The sequence below is a fragment of the Panicum virgatum genome, chromosome 3K (genome assembly GCF_016808335.1).
Source record: "Panicum virgatum strain AP13 chromosome 3K, P.virgatum_v5, whole genome shotgun sequence".
In the NCBI taxonomy this organism is placed as follows: domain Eukaryota; kingdom Viridiplantae; phylum Streptophyta; class Magnoliopsida; order Poales; family Poaceae; genus Panicum; species Panicum virgatum.
Window position 1 is genome coordinate 9,333,893 of NC_053138.1, and position 11,620 is coordinate 9,345,512.

Below are 11,620 nucleotides of genomic sequence, written 5' to 3' on the forward strand. Positions count from 1 at the left end.
CATTTTTGAAAATTTCCCTATTCGGCATATATTTTTGAAATTTTGTTTTTTTAATATAAAAATGAAAAAAGCGCTGCGCGGTATAGGCTGGGCGTTCAAGGCCCCTAGGTAACGAACACCCGTATGGGCTGATCATGTAACGCGATAGTACAGTGTTGTGGCCCAGCAGAGTTTTGGATCTTCCCCTAGAGATATAAGCAGAGTTTTGCGACCGGGACCCAGGCCGCCCCGCCGCCGCCGACGCTAATCCGGCACACGCCCTCGACTCCGACCTCCTTTTTGCCTCGGCCGCCGGCCACCGTTCACCGCAGATCCAACCCTGCCCAGCCGGCGGTGCTCCCACACCACTTCGACTCTGCCGGCGGCCGCACCACCGCCGGGCCGCCGCCCCCAACCTCTCTCTATAGCCGCCGGACATGGAGCCGCCCTCCATCCCCGGCAACCTAAAACCCCAAAGGCCGTCACCTACACCACCACCACCCCGGCCAGCGCTTCCCGCTGCCGCCCTCCACCGCCGCCGAGGCACGCGCCCTCGACTCTGGCCCCCCTTGTTGCCCCGGCCACCGACCACCGTTCACTAGAGATCCAACCCTATCTGGCCGGCTGCGCTCCCGCACCACCTCGCTTCCACCGCCACCCCCAATCTCCATTTATAGCCGCCGTACAAGGAGCCGCCCTCCATCCCCAGCAACCTAAAACCCTAAAGGCCGCCGTCTCCACCACCACCCCGGGTGGCGGCGACCGCTCCCTAACTAAACTATAACCTGGTTCAGTTTACCTCCTAAACTATGCTATTTAGTTCATTTTATCCCATAATACAATTTTTCTTTTTTGTTTCTTTATACACAAGTTAAATTTTAATTTCAAATTTTGTAGGATAGTAGTGTATATCACAATAAATATTTAAAATAGTTAGAATTTTTTTCTATTATTTTTAATATAATTTTGAACTCCAATGATTAATTTATTGTTAATTATCTTAACCTATCAAAATAATGATATACAATTATGATGTATTTTGTTTCATGATATGTACTGTCATCTTGTAAAATTTCAACTTAAAACTCTACCTATGCATGGAGAAATAAAAAAGACAAATTGTATTAGGGTGTAATTTGAACGAAAAGGTATAGTTTGAGGATTAAAATAAACCAAATGATAGTTTAGAGAGTTATCCAAATATTAGCTATAGTTGAGGGGAGTAATTTAGATTTTTTTCTTTTCTAAACACCGGAGGTATCACAACTCCAATAATTATAATGACATGAATCCAAGACCTAGTCCAACCAACGGAAGCAATTGAGAGGAAAAGTCAAATGACAAATAACAGCTCTGCGGCTCTCTCAAAAAAAAACAGCTCTGCGAACAAGCATTTTACTACACAAGTGTAATTCGAGAGTCCAAATATTGAAGGGACGCTTTGCATTGACCCTTCAACAACCTCTCCACCTCCACGGCGAAACGATCCATCGCCGGCTGCGGCAGCACGATGGGCAGGGCCACGGCGTTCTCCCCGTCACCGTTCCTGACGGCGACGAGGAAGCTAACCCCGAACTCCGCAGAGGAGGGGCCGCCGTACACCGGCACGCCCCACCCGAAGTCGACGCAGTGGAACCCTGCGCGCCGGCTATCCGACACGACAAACGAGTTCGCCATGGCCTTGTACGGCCGCCGGCGCAGCACCCCCAGGTCGACGGCGACGGACCGCACGTAATTGGCGGTCACCGTCGCCTTCGCCTCGCGCACCAGCTGCACCGTGTCACCCAGCGAGCAGGGCCTCCACGGTGGTCCGCACGGGCACGGGCACGCACGCGTTGCCGTAGTAGCCGGCAGGAAGCCCAGCCCGGGCACGCCCCTGAAGTTGGCGAGGAACACCAGGCGCGCGTCCTCGTTCGGCGGCAGCTCGAGCGCGGCTGTGCGGGCACGCCAGAGAGCCGACGAGAGCACCTCGAAGCTCATGGCGGTGTCCCGGAGGCCCCGCGGGAGGCCACTCCTGATCGCTTCGACATCGGCTGGGCGAAAGGTGAACGTCCGCAGGACCATGACGCCGGGCGGCGGCACGGCGTCAGGTTCGGGGCGGGGGAGCGGCGAGCTCCGCGCCTCCAGGAGCTCTCGAGACCATGCTGGAGACACCGTGGGAGCGGGCAGACCACGGGCGAGCTCCGCGACGGCGGACAGGAACTCGACGAGGCCGATGGCGTCGCACATGGTGTGGTCGAGGCGGAGCGATAAGACAAGCTTTTAGAGGCGACAGCGAATAAAACAATAAAAACAGCAAAGATCAAACTTCAAGAGATACAAGGATTTAACGTGGAAAACCCCTCCAATATGAAGAGTAAAAACCACAGGCGCCAGCTAGCAAGAACTTCACTATATCGGGTGTGTGTTTACAACGCCTAACGGCGGCTTACAAGAGAAATAATCGAATTGATGTTCTCCGGTGAAGCCTATGGGTTAGATATATAGGAGAGTCATATGGTCTCCTCAACTTTTACTAGCAATGTGAGATTAAAAGTTTGCACCACATGAGCTTTTGGGATTTATTTGGAATAACAGAAATACTTAATTGGTCAATCCCAAATTCCAAACAATCTCCCACCAGAATTTGAATCACAATATAACATACTCCACCTTGAGACAAATTCCTTCTTGTAGCATATCAAAATCATCACCTGAACACAACAAAGAATGGAAGTTATAGCGCCAAGTAGGCTCTTAGGCTAAGCTGTCAAACCAACTAAGCTTGAGCAAAACTCAAACTTAGCTACAGGAACTAATTTTATCATCATATCAGCAAGATTATCATGAGTACTGATTTTGCATACCTTCAATTTACCTTGTGAAATAACATCACGAATATAATGGTACTTGACATCAATATGTTTTGTCCTTTCATGAAACATCTGATCTTTGGTGAGGCAATAGCACTTTGACGGTCACAGAATACATCAATGCAAGAATCAACTCCACACAGCTCAGCAAACAAACCTTTCAGCCAAACTGACTCTTTGCACGCTTCAGCAATAGCCATATATTCTGTTTCTGTGGTAGACATATCAAAAACAGGCTGCAAAGTATCATTCCAACTCATAGCACAACTGCCAACAGTGAACACATAACTTGTGAGTGACCTGCGCCTATCCAAATCAGCAGCATAATCTGAATCCACATAACAAATGAGTCTCTAATCAGTTCTCCCAAAGTTCAAACAAGAATCTACTGTTCCTCTGATATACCTGAAAATCCACTGAACTGCCTTCCAGTGTTCTTTACCAGGATTAGACATGTATCTGCTAACAAAACTCATAGCATATGATAAATCTAGGCGAGAGCAGACCATGGCATACATCAAAGAACCAACAGCACTAGAATATGAGACTTTTGATATGTATTCAACATCCTCATCAGAACTAGGACACTGAGCGGCTGATAATTTAAAATGAGGTGCAATATGAGTACTAACTGGTTTTGAATCATGCATATTAAAACGCTGAAGAAATTTATTATTGTAATTATGCTGACTAAGAAATAATAAACCAGATTTTCTGTCTCTAGTAATCTCCATACCTAGAATTTTCTTAGCAACACCAAGATCCTTCATATCAAATTCACTACTCAACAATTTCTTTATTGTAGTGATTTCTTTTATGCTCTTGGCAGCAATAAGCATGTCATCAACAATCTTAATGTAAACACAACTATCATATTCAGATCTTTTAAAACCATGTAACAACATAAATGAATCAAACCTCTTATACCACTGACGAGGAGACTGTTTCAAACTATATAAGGACTTCTTCAATTTGCAAACATAATTCTCCTTGCCTGGCACTATGAATCCTTCTGGCTGATCCATGTAAATTTCCTCCTCAAGCTCTTCATTCAAAAATGCAGTCTTCTAATCTAACTGCTCAAGCTTAAGATCGTGCATAGCAACAATACTAAAGAAAGTCCGAATTGAGCTATGCTTCACAACTGGAGAGAACACATCATTATAGTCAACACCAGAAATATGACTGAAGCCCTTTGCAACTAACTTTGCCTTAAATTTTAGAGGCTCACTAGGAGACAAACCCTCCTTTCTCTTGAAGACTCATTTGCAGCGAACAGATTTCTTTTTCTCAGTTAAGCTCACAATCTCCCATGTGCCATTTTTCTGAAGAGACTGCATCTCCTCCTGTATAGCTGAGGTCCACTTCTCCTTATCAACAGAATCAATGGCTTCAGAATATGTTGCTGGCTCACAAGCATCCTCTACCTGTTCAGCACAACTCAAAGCATAATAAGTTAGATTACACTCCTCAATAAAACGGTTTGGAGGTCCAGAACTCCTCCTTGATCTGCGAAGAGCAATAGGTAAATCTACATCCTTCTCATGCTGCAAATTAGACTGTGAAACTGGAGGTGAGTGCTGAACAGTATCAGAAACACTATCTGAAATATCATTACCAACAACTTTATTTTCCTATTCATCCATAAGCTCCACCTGCACACTAACTTGTGGCTGCAATTTTTCAACTAAAGTATCATCTGTGCACAGACTGTCAATAAACATCACAGACTCATTGAAAACAACACTCCTGCTCATGAAAAGTCTTTTTAGTTTCAGGATTCCACAATTTATATCTTTTGACTCCAGAACCATAACCAAGAAACAGACATTTAATAGCTCTAGGCTCTAATTTTCCATTATCAACATGAGCATAAACAGTGCAGCCAAAAACTCTCAAGTGTGAATAATCTGCAGGTGTATCAGACCATACCTCAATAGGAGTCTTCTTGTTGAGTGGAATAAAAGGCGACCTGTTGATCAAATAGCATGCAGTATTAGCAGCCTCAGCCCAAAAACGCTTGTTCATGCGGGCGTTGGACAGCATGCAACGAGCCTTCGAGATAATGGTCCTGTTCATGCGCTCGGCCACACCATTCTGCTGCGTAGTGTATGGGATGGTGTATGCCTAATAATGCCTTCTTTTCCTCAATAATCATCAAAAACATCCGAACAAAATTCTCCACCATTATCAGTGCGAAGCACCTTGACCTTCTTCTCAGTTTGCCTTTCTATCATAACTTTCCACTCTGTTAAAGCAGCAAAACTATCATCTTTGTTTTTCAAAAAATTAGGTCAGACTCTTCTAAAGTAATCATCAATAATGGTAAGCATATAACGAGCACCACCATATGAAGGCTTACGGGAAGGACCCCACAAATCAGTCTGAACATAATCAAGTATACCTTTTGTGGTATGAACAGAGGTATTGAATTTGACTCTCTTGTACTTACCAAATACACAATGCTCACAGAACTTCTTGCCACTCAGAATGCAACCATCCAGCAGGTTTCTCTTCATCAATTCTGCCATACCGAGTTCACTCATGTATCCAAGACGCATATGGCAAAGGTCAGTCTTATTAGGTTCAGTATTAGCAACATTAGCAGTAGAAACAGAACCATGCAAAGTACAACCTCCGAGAACATATAAATTTGAAGGATTTAGATCACCCAGCAAACATACAATAGAACCTTTAGATACATTCACAACTTCACCTGAACCGGTGCATTTGAGTCCTTCTTTATCAAGTGTGCTCAACAAGATCAGATTTCTTTTCATCCCTGGTATGTGCCTCACATTTTTCAGTGTGCGAATCATGCCATCATGAGTCTTGATCTGAACAGAGCCAATGCCAACAATCTCACACAGGTTATCATCTCCCATGCCCACAAAATCACCGTTTTGCAAAGACTCATATGAACTGAACCAATTTCTGTTAGTTCAGTTATGAAAGGAACATGCAGAATCAAGAATCTACTCATCATGACCAGCAACACAACCAGCAAAGACAACCGAACAATCTGACTCAGAGTTTTCACCAGCGGAAGCAACACTAGCCTTACCATCAGATTTATTTTTCCTCTTCTCCTTATTCTGCAATTTCCAGCAATCCTCAATCATATGAGATTTCTTCTTGCAGTACTTACAAAATAATTTCTTCTTGGGACTTTGGGACTGGAAGTGGCCTCTACCGTCAATGCTCTTACTACGATCGTTGTTGTCGCTGGATGATCTTTGCTCTGATCTGCCTCTAACATGCAAGGCGTCTCCCCTTGAGGACGATCCATCTGTCTGCACCATGCCTTTCATCTTCTCCTTAGACTGGAGTGCCTCACAAACTTCCGCAAGGGTTAGTTCATCACGGCTTAATAGTATGGTGTCACAAAAACTTGTATAAGAACTTGGCAAAGAGCATAATAAGAGAAGACCTAAGTCCTCATTTTCATACTTAACCTCCATCGACCGTAGGTCAGCAACGATCTCCTTGAAGACAGATAGGTGACCCATCACCGAATCACCCTCCTGCATCTTAAGCGTATACAGCTTCAACTTCATATGCAATTTACTGGTAAGATCCTTCGACATGCAGATCGATTCCAGTTTCAGCCACAATTCTGCAGCAGTCTTTTCCTGCAGCACTTCTTGCAGAATATCATTAGATAGATGAAGCTGAATAAGAGAAAGAGTCTTACGGTCCTTGCGCTTCTCCTCATCGGTCCACTCATCCTTCTTCTTCTTCCCGAATTTTTCCAGCGCCTCATCAAGATCATTGGTTTGCGTCAGAATAGCTCTCATCTTGACTTGCCACAGCGAGAACCTCGTCTTGTAGTCCAACATCGGTAGATCAAACTTCAAGAGACACAAGGATTTAACGTGGAAAACTCCTACAATGCGAAGGGTAAAAATCACGGGCGCCAGCCAGCAAGAACTTCACTATATCGGGTGTGTGTTTACAACGCCTAACGGCGGCTTACAAGAGGAATAATCGAATTAATGTTCTCCGGTGAAGCCTATGGGTTAGATATATAGGAGAGTCATATGGTCTCCTCAATTTTTACTAGCAATGTGGGATTAAAAGTTTGCACCACATGGGCCTTTGGGATTTATTTGGAATAACTGAAATACTTAATGGGCCAAGCCCAAATTCCAAACAATCTCCCACCAGAATTTGGATCACAGTATAACAAAAGCCGCCGCAAAGCAGCCGGGTCACCTAGAGATGGAGCGATCATGTTACAAAACTCTGCAAGCTCGTGGTGCACGCCCGCAAAGGAAGCTGCTAGGTTTAATATAGGTTCGATTCGGAAACACATAGATTTTGCAGAAACTATATATGCTTTCATGTTTTCAATTCTGTAGGAAATCTTCACAGAATTTGACGGCCTCAATAACGCTACCTGGAGGAGCATCAAGGGGCAGTTGTGTTGGAACCACGGCGAGCTCGAACACGCGTTCCCAGCTCGCACTCGCCTCGCGACGCTCTCATGCGCTCACAATCGTCGGTGGACGCAAGGAAGAAGAAGAACAGTACGCACACAAGGTGTTCGGTGTTTCGGCGACGAACGCCCCGGCCGCCGCTGCGGCCTGTATGTTGGCCTTTCATTCACATCTCGACTCGACACACTTACACAGGGGTGGGTGGTGGCTCTTATAACCACACGGCTCCGCTCCGCGCCCGGCTATCCCGCCATGGCCGCACGCTGCGCGCTTCTCGCGCCTGGGCGATGCGCTTCGCCCGCGCGACGTGCGCTCGTGCCCAACGGCCATCCGTGCTGCCCACCACCACACCAACGACCCACGACTACGTCACCTACACGTGCAGCTCGTGCCATCCGCATCGCCCGCACCAGCCCGAGCCACCTCGTGCTCGCTGGACGCGACGCGGCCGCGCCCATGGCGCGCTCCAAGCAGCACACACGCATACACAACGCACACACTCCGCTCATCGTCAAGCTTAGTTCTAACAATCACCCCCTAAGCTTGACGTGGCGACACCTTCGTCTTCATGGCTTCACTGGATCCTCGCCGACGTCCGCGTGCAGCGTCGTCTCCTGCACCGCGTGCACCACCATTGCCGCCGTGTTTCGCATCACCGCCATTCGCCATGATCCGCATAGTGCGGCCACCACGTCCACGCGACGTCCACGCGTTCCCGGGCCGGCTCCTTGTGCGCTGTAAGGCTCCAGCCTGCCCGACTCCGCCATCACCGTCTTCCACGCGACTGACGCGCATCACTCCACGGATTGCTGCCGCCCGATCACACGCACGATCACAGCTCCAATCGCCCACACGATCTCCGCTCCACTGATCGCTCTGACGATCGCCCACGCGAATGCTGCGCGCGCATACACGCAGTCCGGCGCACACACGCCTATCTTGATCACCACACAATCACCTACGATGGCTGCACGCACACACGCGCCTCCGCACCCGACACACGCGTGCACCGCATTCTGGCTCGCACACACGGCCAGTCGCGCTCCACACACGCACAGCTTCTCCTCCGCGCCGACGGCTGCCGCTCCGTACGTCGCCGACGGCTGCCGCTCCGCACGTCGCCGCCGTGCGCCACCATCTGCTTTCTCGGCGACACATGCCGAACTTCGTCTTCTCCGCTGGCGACTCCCTCAGCGACACACGCTGGGCTTCTCCGCCAGCGGCTCCTCGATCCGGCGACAAACGTCGTCTTCTCTGGCTCCGGTGACACACGCCGTCGAGCGCATCACGCTCGGCAGGATCGACACACGATCCACTGCCAGCGCCTCCATCCGGTGATCACGCGCGGGCCGACACACGGCTGAGCGAACTCGCCGCACCGTCATCACTCGACGCCATCACGCCGCCGGCCACCACCAGCGCACCTCCGTCGAAACCGGCTCTGATGCCAATTGTTGGAACCACGGCGAGCTCGAACACGCGTTCCCAGCTCGCACTCGCCTCGCGACGCTCTCATGCGCTCACAATCGTCGGCGGACGCAAGGAAGAAGAAGAACAGTACGCACACAAGGTGTTCGGTGTTTCGGCGACGAACGCCCCGGCCGCCGCTGCGGCCTGTATGTTGGCCTTTCATTCACATATCGACTCGACACACTTACACAGGGGTGGGTGGTGGCTCTTATAACCACACGGCTCCGCTCCGCGCCCGGCTATCCCGCCATGGCCGCACGCTGCGCGCTTCTCGCGCCCGGGCGATGCGCTCCGCTCGCGCGACGTGCGCTCGTGCCCAATGGTCATCCGTGCTGCCCGCCACCACACCAACGACCCACGACTGCGTCACCTACACGTGGAGCTCGTGCCATCCGCATCGCCCGCACCAGCCCGAGCCACCTCGTGCTCGCTGGACGCGACGCGCCCGCGCCCATGGCGCGCTCCAAGCAGCACACACGCATACACAACGCACACACTCCGCTCATCGGCAAGCTTAGTTCTAACAAGTTGAACAAGCCGCCGGAGCCTTGGACGTCGAACAGAAGCTGGCCCGCGCACGGGAACGGTGGCCTCAGGCCCACCGCCTCCAGCTCCACCAGCCGCACGTCGGCGTCAGCCTCGACGAACATCACCCCCTCGCCGGTGCAGTCAACGACTAGCTTCCGCGCCTCCACCTCCCGCAGCCGGCCGGCGAGTGGGTAGTAAGGCACCAGCGCCTCGGCGAGGGCTCTGCGAATGACGCCAGCTGGCGCCGGGCCGGCGTCGGCGCGCGGCAGGCCACGGAAGAAGAACATGCACGGCGTCTGTACGCGAAACCCCTCCACGCCGTCGATGTCGGACAGGCGCTTCGTCTCGCGGGGCGTCGGCTGGGCAGGGCGGACGAGCTCCGGGTCGCGCCGGCGCACGGCGAAGGTCAGCGCCATGGGCGGCGTGTCGCCCTACTCCTTCGCTTCCCACTCGAGGTACTATACGATGGTTGTGCGCTTATGCCCTATGGCAATATAATAGCGGGATCTCGAGCAACGTTTATACTTGCAAAACGAGCGAGCTGAGGTACTTGAAGATGCTTTTGAATTTTTCTATTGTGTGTGTACTCTATACAGGTGGCTTGTCAGAGATTTTATTTACTGTTATGCATCTGTCGACAGATTCCTGGTCCTGGATGGAAATCGGTTGAATTTATACCTTCTTTTTTACTTAAGCCCTGTATTTTAATGGACTAGGATGGAGTGCTAAATTTTAGCACATATCTTACATGTGCTAAAGTTTTTAAATTTTGACTATAATATAACCCACCCCATTAGCACTCCCATTTAAATAAGGAGTAAATTGCACCCACCATACAACAACTTAGCAGTTGAGTGCAAATTGGTCCAACAACTTGTAAAGTGCTCAATTTAGTGCAATTACTTGACAACTAGGTGCAGATTGATCCAACAACTTAGAAGATGTTTAATTTAGTGCAATAACTTGGTAAATTGGTGCATTCACAGTCCAAATGTTACACGACAATGTATTTGCTAACGTCAGGTAACAATAAACAGTATATTCACGTCTTAACCATAGATTTTCATGTCGCAATGGACGCTAAGAATTTTATTCTCAGAATAAATTAATTATGATTTTATTAAAAATAATATCTTTTTTAACCACCATTACAACAGCAACATATTAAGCACAGTAGATGAATGTCAAGAATTCTTAAATTTGATAAATGAAAATTATTCATGGTGATCCAGTTGTTGCTTTTCAACTATGAATAATTTTTTATTAGTTCAAATTCAATCAAATTTTAGAATTACACCATTAGCACCACTGAAACACTAAAGTCGATAAGAGAGACCCTGAAACCTTAGGTTTCTTCTACGCTTCTGCTCATGTATTCAACAATGCTCATGTTGTTTCTGTTTATTACTTTATTTGGCTCATTTCCTTTCTAATGGATAAAGCAGGTTTTAAAAATATATGTACCAAGATCCTAAAAGGTGTCAATAGTTTGTATCAACATATTGACTATTTTAGCTTAACAATGCATATAATCAAAGATATCAAAAACAGTGAGGGTGAATTTTTCAATATTGAATGTCAAACTAAATAGTTTTAATCAAAATTAAATCACTATAAGAAATAATTAATGTAAAGATATAACATTAATTTCTAAACACTGAGGGTTATTATCTTGCCAAATACGTTGCCAGGCAGGCGCAACACAAAAATCAATGGTCAAATAATATTTAATAATTTGTCCTAACGTAAATATATTTTTTTATTGAGTCCTTGCACTAGTTACATTGCCGTGTAATGTTTGGACTGTGAAAACACCTATTTGCCAAGTTATTGCATTGAATTGGGTATTTTACAAGTTTTTGGACTCATCTGCACCCACCTGTCAAGTTATTGCACTAAATTGAGCATTTTACAAGTTGTTGGACCAATTTGCACCCACCTGATAAGTTGTTGTATGGTGGGTGCAATTTACTCTTAAATAAGTTAAGGCTAAAGTTTAGCTCTCTCCTCCCTTAACACTTGATCCAAACAAAATCTTATTCCCTTCGGGGCAACGACTATTCTCTATTAATTGTAATATCTACTTTTCAGTAGCTTAAATAGCATATTGGTGATTTTTGTTGGATCCAGCATGCTTGGATATGACTCCAGTGAATTTTTCACTATTTTACCATGTTTCGGTGATTTTTTGTAATTAAAACTGAAAATTGATCTATAAATACCTAGAAATTATTTTATTAGTGGGTAAAAAAACCAAAAATTCATGAAAATTTTCATTATGGTGCTATTTTCTTCACTAAAAATATACACTACTACAAAAAAATTACCGAGGCGGTTTTTCAACCGCCTCGG

General features: G+C 47.3%; 1 pseudogene; it reads right to left on the reverse strand.

Moving 5' to 3' along the window:
• Nucleotides 1–1,377: 1,377 nt before the first annotated feature.
• LOC120700572 lies at nt 1,378–9,684 on the reverse strand (annotated as a pseudogene).
• Nucleotides 9,685–11,620: the final 1,936 nt, after the last annotated feature.